We start from the raw sequence: 6,000 nt of genomic DNA on the forward strand, positions 1-6,000 counted from the left end.
AGTTCAACTTGCCCGCTCAAAACACACAACAAGAACGGGCTTTCTTCCGTCTACGACCATACCACAGGCAAATAAACGGGTCTCGTCCGATCCCCGTAGTCAAATCCTGTAGGGCGAGAGTAGTACTTCGACGGGAGACCGCTTGGGAATATCTCGTGTTGTAGACTTCTATTTGACTCTACATTTTGTCGTTATATGACTTGTTTTACTTTGGTTTTCTGTGGGCATTGAGCTAATTAGCACGCGCGCTTGTAAAACTTGTCGTCACAATTCAAGCTTTAGAAAATGACATTCCATGGAATCGAATCGGGGAAAAGCTTTGTTTACTCGAGTCCCCGGATGTTGAAAGGAATTTTTGAACGGGAAACATTAACTCTCTGCATTTTACCAATGCCATTGCCGGTGAAGGGTTAAAGAACCATCACAGAGGAAACAGTTATTTGCTCAGTTCAACTTGCCCGCTCAAAACACACAACAAGAACGGGCTTTCTTCCGTCTACGACCATACCACAGGCAAAAAACCGGGTCTCGTCCGATCCCCGTAGTCAAATCCTGTAGGGCGAGAGTAGTACTTCGACGGGAGACCGCTTGGGAATATCTCGTGTTGTAGACTTCTATTTGACTCTACATTTTGTCGTTATATGACTTGTTTTACTTTGGTTTTCTGTGGGCATTGAGCTAATTAGCACGCGCGCTTGTAAAACTTGTCGTCACAATTCAAGCTTTAGAAAATGACATTCCATGGAATCGAATCGGGGAAAAGCTTTGTTTACTCGAGTCCCCGGATGTTGAAAGGAATTTTTGAACGGGAAACATTAACTCTCTGCATTTTACCAATGCCATTGCCGGTGAAGGGTTAAAGAACCATCACAGAGGAAACAGTTATTTGCTCAGTTCAACTTGCCCGCTCAAAACACACAACAAGAACGGGCTTTCTTCCGTCTACGACCATACCACAGGCAAAAAACCGGGTCTCGTCCGATCCCCGTAGTCAAATCCTGTAGGGCGAGAGTAGTACTTCGACGGGAGACCGCTTGGGAATATCTCGTGTTGTAGACTTCTATTTGACTCTACATTTTGTCGTTATATGACTTGTTTTACTTTGGTTTTCTGTGGGCATTGAGCTAATTAGCACGCGCGCTTGTAAAACTTGTCGTCACAATTCAAGCTTTAGAAAATGACATTCCATGGAATCGAATCGGGGAAAAGCTTTGTTTACTCGAGTCCCGGATGTTGAAAGGAATTTTTGAACGGGAAACATTAACTCTCTGCATTTTACCAATGCCATTGCCGGTGAAGGGTTAAAGAACCATCACAGAGGAAACAGTTATTTGCTCAGTTCAACTTGCCCGCTCAAAACACACAACAAGAACGGGCTTTCTTCCGTCTACGACCATACCACAGGCAAAAAACCGGGTCTCGTCCGATCCCCGTAGTCAAATCCTGTAGGGCGAGAGTAGTACTTCGACGGGAGACCGCTTGGGAATATCTCGTGTTGTAGACTTCTATTTGACTCTACATTTTGTCGTTATATGACTTGTTTTACTTTGGTTTTCTGTGGGCATTGAGCTAATTAGCACGCGCGCTTGTAAAACTTGTCGTCACAATTCAAGCTTTAGAAAATGACATTCCATGGAATCGAATCGGGGAAAAGCTTTGTTTACTCGAGTCCCCGGATGTTGAAAGGAATTTTTGAACGGGAAACATTAACTCTCTGCATTTTACCAATGCCATTGCCGGTGAAGGGTTAAAGAACCATCACAGAGGAAACAGTTATTTGCTCAGTTCAACTTGCCCGCTCAAAACACACAACAAGAACGGGCTTTCTTCCGTCTACGACCATACCACAGGCAAAAAACCGGGTCTCGTCCGATCCCCGTAGTCAAATCCTGTAGGGCGAGAGTAGTACTTCGACGGGAGACCGCTTGGGAATATCTCGTGTTGTAGACTTCTATTTGACTCTACATTTTGTCGTTATATGACTTGTTTTACTTTGGTTTTCTTTGGGCATTGAGCTAATTAGCACGCGCGCTTGTAAAACTTGTCGTCACAATTCAAGCTTTAGAAAATGACATTCCATGGAATCGAATCGGGGAAAAGCTTTGTTTACTCGAGTCCCCGGATGTTGAAAGGAATTTTTGAACGGGAAACATTAACTCTCTGCATTTTACCAATGCCATTGCCGGTGAAGGGTTAAAGAACCATCACAGAGGAAACAGTTATTTGCTCAGTTCAACTTGCCCGCTCAAAACACACAACAAGAACGGGCTTTCTTCCGTCTACGACCATACCACAGGCAAAAAACCGGGTCTCGTCCGATCCCCGTAGTCAAATCCTGTAGGGCGAGAGTAGTACTTCGACGGGAGACCGCTTGGGAATATCTCGTGTTGTAGACTTCTATTTGACTCTACATTTTGTCGTTATATGACTTGTTTTACTTTGGTTTTCTGTGGGCATTGAGCTAATTAGCACGCGCGCTTGTAAAACTTGTCGTCACAATTCAAGCTTTAGAAAATGACATTCCATGGAATCGAATCGGGGAAAAGCTTTGTTTACTCGAGTCCCCGGATGTTGAAAGGAATTTTTGAACGGGAAACATTAACTCTCTGCATTTTACCAATGCCATTGCCGGTGAAGGGTTAAAGAACCATCACAGAGGAAACAGTTATTTGCTCAGTTCAACTTGCCCGCTCAAAACACACAACAAGAACGGGCTTTCTTCCGTCTACGACCATACCACAGGCAAAAAAACGGGTCTCGTCCGATCCCCGTAGTCAAATCCTGTAGGGCGAGAGTAGTACTTCGACGGGAGACCGCTTGGGAATATCTCGTGTTGTAGACTTCTATTTGACTCTACATTTTGTCGTTATATGACTTGTTTTACTTTGGTTTTCTGTGGGCATTGAGCTAATTAGCACGCGCGCTTGTAAAACTTGTCGTCACAATTCAAGCTTTAGAAAATGACATTCCATGGAATCGAATCGGGGAAAAGCTTTGTTTACTCGAGTCCCCGGTTTTTGAAAGGAATTTTTGAACGGGAAACATTAACTCTCTGCATTTTACCAATGCCATTGCCGGTGAAGGGTTAAAGAACCATCACAGAGGAAACAGTTATTTGCTCAGTTCAACTTGCCCGCTCAAAACACACAACAAGAACGGGCTTTCTTCCGTCTACGACCATACCACAGGCAAAAAACCGGGTCTCGTCCGATCCCCGTAGTCAAATCCTGTAGGGCGAGAGTAGTACTTCGACGGGAGACCGCTTGGGAATATCTCGTGTTGTAGACTTCTATTTGACTCTACATTTTGTCGTTATATGACTTGTTTTACTTTGGTTTTCTGTGGGCATTGAGCTAATTAGCACGCGCGCTTGTAAAACTTGTCGTCACAATTCAAGCTTTAGAAAATGACATTCCATGGAATCGAATCGGGGAAAAGCTTTGTTTACTCGAGTCCCGGATGTTGAAAGGAATTTTTGAACGGGAAACATTAACTCTCTGCATTTTACCAATGCCATTGCCGGTGAAGGGTTAAAGAACCATCACAGAGGAAACAGTTATTTGCTCAGTTCAACTTGCCCGCTCAAAACACACAACAAGAACGGGCTTTCTTCCGTCTACGACCATACCACAGGCAAAAAACCGGGTCTCGTCCGATCCCCGTAGTCAAATCCTGTAGGGCGAGAGTAGTACTTCGACGGGAGACCGCTTGGGAATATCTCGTGTTGTAGACTTCTATTTGACTCTACATTTTGTCGTTATATGACTTGTTTTACTTTGGTTTTCTGTGGGCATTGAGCTAATTAGCACGCGCGCTTGTAAAACTTGTCGTCACAATTCAAGCTTTAGAAAATGACATTCCATGGAATCGAATCGGGGAAAAGCTTTGTTTACTCGAGTCCCCGGATGTTGAAAGGAATTTTTGAACGGGAAACATTAACTCTCTGCATTTTACCAATGCCATTGCCGGTGAAGGGTTAAAGAACCATCACAGAGGAAACAGTTATTTGCTCAGTTCAACTTGCCCGCTCAAAACACACAACAAGAACGGGCTTTCTTCCGTCTACGACCATACCACAGGCAAAAAACCGGGTCTCGTCCGATCCCCGTAGTCAAATCCTGTAGGGCGAGAGTAGTACTTCGACGAGAGACCGCTTGGGAATATCTCGTGTTGTAGACTTCTATTTGACTCTACATTTTGTCGTTATATGACTTGTTTTACTTTGGTTTTCTGTGGGCATTGAGCTAATTAGCACGCGCGCTTGTAAAACTTGTCGTCACAATTCAAGCTTTAGAAAATGACATTCCATGGAATCGAATCGGGGAAAAGCTTTGTTTACTCGAGTTCCCGGATGTTGAAAGGATTTTTGAACGGGAAATATTAACTCTCTGCATTTTACCAATGCCATTGGCGGTGAAGGGTTAAAGAACCATCACAGAGGAAACAGTTATTCGCTCAGTTCAACTTGCCCGCTCAAAACACACAACAAGAACGGGCTTTCTTCCGTCTACGACCATACCACAGGCAAAAAACCGGGTCTCGTCCGATCCCCGTAGTCAAATCCTGTAGGGCGAGAGTAGTACTTCGACGGGAGACCGCTTGGGAATATCTCGTGTTGTAGACTTCTATTTGACTCTACATTTTGTCGTTATATGACTTGTTTTACTTTGGTTTTCTGTGGGCATTGAGCTAATTAGCACGCGCGCTTGTAAAACTTGTCGTCACAATTCAAGCTTTAGAAAATGACATTCCATGGAATCGAATCGGGGAAAAGCTTTGTTTACTCGAGTCCCCGGATGTTGAAAGGAATTTTTGAACGGGAAACATTAACTCTCTGCATTTTACCAATGCCATTGCCGGTGAAGGGTTAAAGAACCATCACAGAGGAAACAGTTATTTGCTCAGTTCAACTTGCCCGCTCAAAACACACAACAAGAACGGGCTTTCTTCCGTCTACGACCATACCACAGGCAAAAAACCGGGTCTCGTCCGATCCCCGTAGTCAAATCCTGTAGGGCGAGAGTAGTACTTCGACGGGAGACCGCTTGGGAATATCTCGTGTTGTAGACTTCTATTTGACTCTACATTTTGTCGTTATATGACTTGTTTTACTTTGGTTTTCTGTGGGCATTGAGCTAATTAGCACGCGCGCTTGTAAAACTTGTCGTCACAATTCAAGCTTTAGAAAATGACATTCCATGGAATCGAATCGGGGAAAAGCTTTGTTTACTCGAGTCCCCGGATGTTGAAAGGAATTTTTGAACGGGAAACATTAACTCTCTGCATTTTACCAATGCCATTGCCGGTGAAGGGTTAAAGAACCATCACAGAGGAAACAGTTATTTGCTCAGTTCAACTTGCCCGCTCAAAACACACAACAAGAACGGGCTTTCTTCCGTCTACGACCATACCACAGGCAAAAAACCGGGTCTCGTCCGATCCCCGTAGTCAAATCCTGTAGGGCGAGAGTAGTACTTCGACGGGAGACCGCTTGGGAATATCTCGTGTTGTAGACTTCTATTTGACTCTACATTTTGTCGTTATATGACTTGTTTTACTTTGGTTTTCTGTGGGCATTGAGCTAATTAGCACGCGCGCTTGTAAAACTTGTCGTCACAATTCAAGCTTTAGAAAATGACATTCCATGGAATCGAATCGGGGAAAAGCTTTGTTTACTCGAGTCCCCGGATGTTGAAAGGAATTTTTGAACGGGAAACATTAACTCTCTGCATTTTACCAATGCCATTGCCGGTGAAGGGTTAAAGAACCATCACAGAGGAAACAGTTATTTGCTCAGTTCAACTTGCCCGCTCAAAACACACAACAAGAACGGGCTTTCTTCCGTCTACGACCATACCACAGGCAAAAAACCGGGTCTCGTCCGATCCCCGTAGTCAAATCCTGTAGGGCGAGAGTAGTACTTCGACGGGAGACCGCTTGGGAATATCTCGTGTTGTAGACTTCTATTTGACTCTACATTTTGTCGTTATATGACTTGTT

The 6,000-nt window shown here is 44.2% G+C and overlaps 12 non-coding genes and 2 pseudogenes across 12 annotated transcripts; all 14 read left to right on the forward strand.

The window, feature by feature from the left end:
• Nucleotides 1–48: 48 nt before the first annotated feature.
• LOC137986809 (5S ribosomal RNA) lies at nucleotides 49–167 on the forward strand (annotated as a pseudogene).
• A 327-nt stretch (nucleotides 168–494) lies between these two features.
• On the forward strand, nucleotides 495–613 carry LOC137986791 (5S ribosomal RNA). Its single transcript, XR_011120021.1, has one exon. It is a non-coding gene; the product is annotated as a 5S ribosomal RNA (ribosomal RNA).
• Nucleotides 614–940: 327 nt separating this feature from the next.
• On the forward strand, nucleotides 941–1,059 carry LOC137986792 (5S ribosomal RNA). The gene has a single exon (XR_011120022.1). It is a non-coding gene; the product is annotated as a 5S ribosomal RNA (ribosomal RNA).
• Nucleotides 1,060–1,385: 326 nt separating this feature from the next.
• LOC137986793 (5S ribosomal RNA) lies at nucleotides 1,386–1,504 on the forward strand. The gene has a single exon (XR_011120023.1). It is a non-coding gene; the product is annotated as a 5S ribosomal RNA (ribosomal RNA).
• Nucleotides 1,505–1,831: 327 nt separating this feature from the next.
• On the forward strand, nucleotides 1,832–1,950 carry LOC137986795 (5S ribosomal RNA). The gene has a single exon (XR_011120025.1). It is a non-coding gene; the product is annotated as a 5S ribosomal RNA (ribosomal RNA).
• A 327-nt stretch (nucleotides 1,951–2,277) lies between these two features.
• On the forward strand, nucleotides 2,278–2,396 carry LOC137986796 (5S ribosomal RNA). The gene has a single exon (XR_011120026.1). It is a non-coding gene; the product is annotated as a 5S ribosomal RNA (ribosomal RNA).
• Nucleotides 2,397–2,723: 327 nt separating this feature from the next.
• LOC137986805 (5S ribosomal RNA) lies at nucleotides 2,724–2,842 on the forward strand. The gene has a single exon (XR_011120034.1). It is a non-coding gene; the product is annotated as a 5S ribosomal RNA (ribosomal RNA).
• Nucleotides 2,843–3,169: 327 nt separating this feature from the next.
• On the forward strand, nucleotides 3,170–3,288 carry LOC137986797 (5S ribosomal RNA). The gene has a single exon (XR_011120027.1). It is a non-coding gene; the product is annotated as a 5S ribosomal RNA (ribosomal RNA).
• A 326-nt stretch (nucleotides 3,289–3,614) lies between these two features.
• LOC137986798 (5S ribosomal RNA) lies at nucleotides 3,615–3,733 on the forward strand. The gene has a single exon (XR_011120028.1). It is a non-coding gene; the product is annotated as a 5S ribosomal RNA (ribosomal RNA).
• Nucleotides 3,734–4,060: 327 nt separating this feature from the next.
• Nucleotides 4,061–4,179, forward strand: LOC137986807 (5S ribosomal RNA; annotated as a pseudogene).
• Nucleotides 4,180–4,505: 326 nt separating this feature from the next.
• On the forward strand, nucleotides 4,506–4,624 carry LOC137986799 (5S ribosomal RNA). The gene has a single exon (XR_011120029.1). It is a non-coding gene; the product is annotated as a 5S ribosomal RNA (ribosomal RNA).
• Nucleotides 4,625–4,951: 327 nt separating this feature from the next.
• On the forward strand, nucleotides 4,952–5,070 carry LOC137986800 (5S ribosomal RNA). The gene has a single exon (XR_011120030.1). It is a non-coding gene; the product is annotated as a 5S ribosomal RNA (ribosomal RNA).
• Nucleotides 5,071–5,397: 327 nt separating this feature from the next.
• On the forward strand, nucleotides 5,398–5,516 carry LOC137986801 (5S ribosomal RNA). Its single transcript, XR_011120031.1, has one exon. It is a non-coding gene; the product is annotated as a 5S ribosomal RNA (ribosomal RNA).
• A 327-nt stretch (nucleotides 5,517–5,843) lies between these two features.
• LOC137986802 (5S ribosomal RNA) lies at nucleotides 5,844–5,962 on the forward strand. The gene has a single exon (XR_011120032.1). It is a non-coding gene; the product is annotated as a 5S ribosomal RNA (ribosomal RNA).
• Nucleotides 5,963–6,000: the final 38 nt, after the last annotated feature.

The sequence above is a fragment of the Montipora foliosa genome, unplaced genomic scaffold (assembly GCF_036669935.1).
Source record: "Montipora foliosa isolate CH-2021 unplaced genomic scaffold, ASM3666993v2 scaffold_291, whole genome shotgun sequence".
Taxonomy (NCBI): domain Eukaryota; kingdom Metazoa; phylum Cnidaria; class Anthozoa; order Scleractinia; family Acroporidae; genus Montipora; species Montipora foliosa.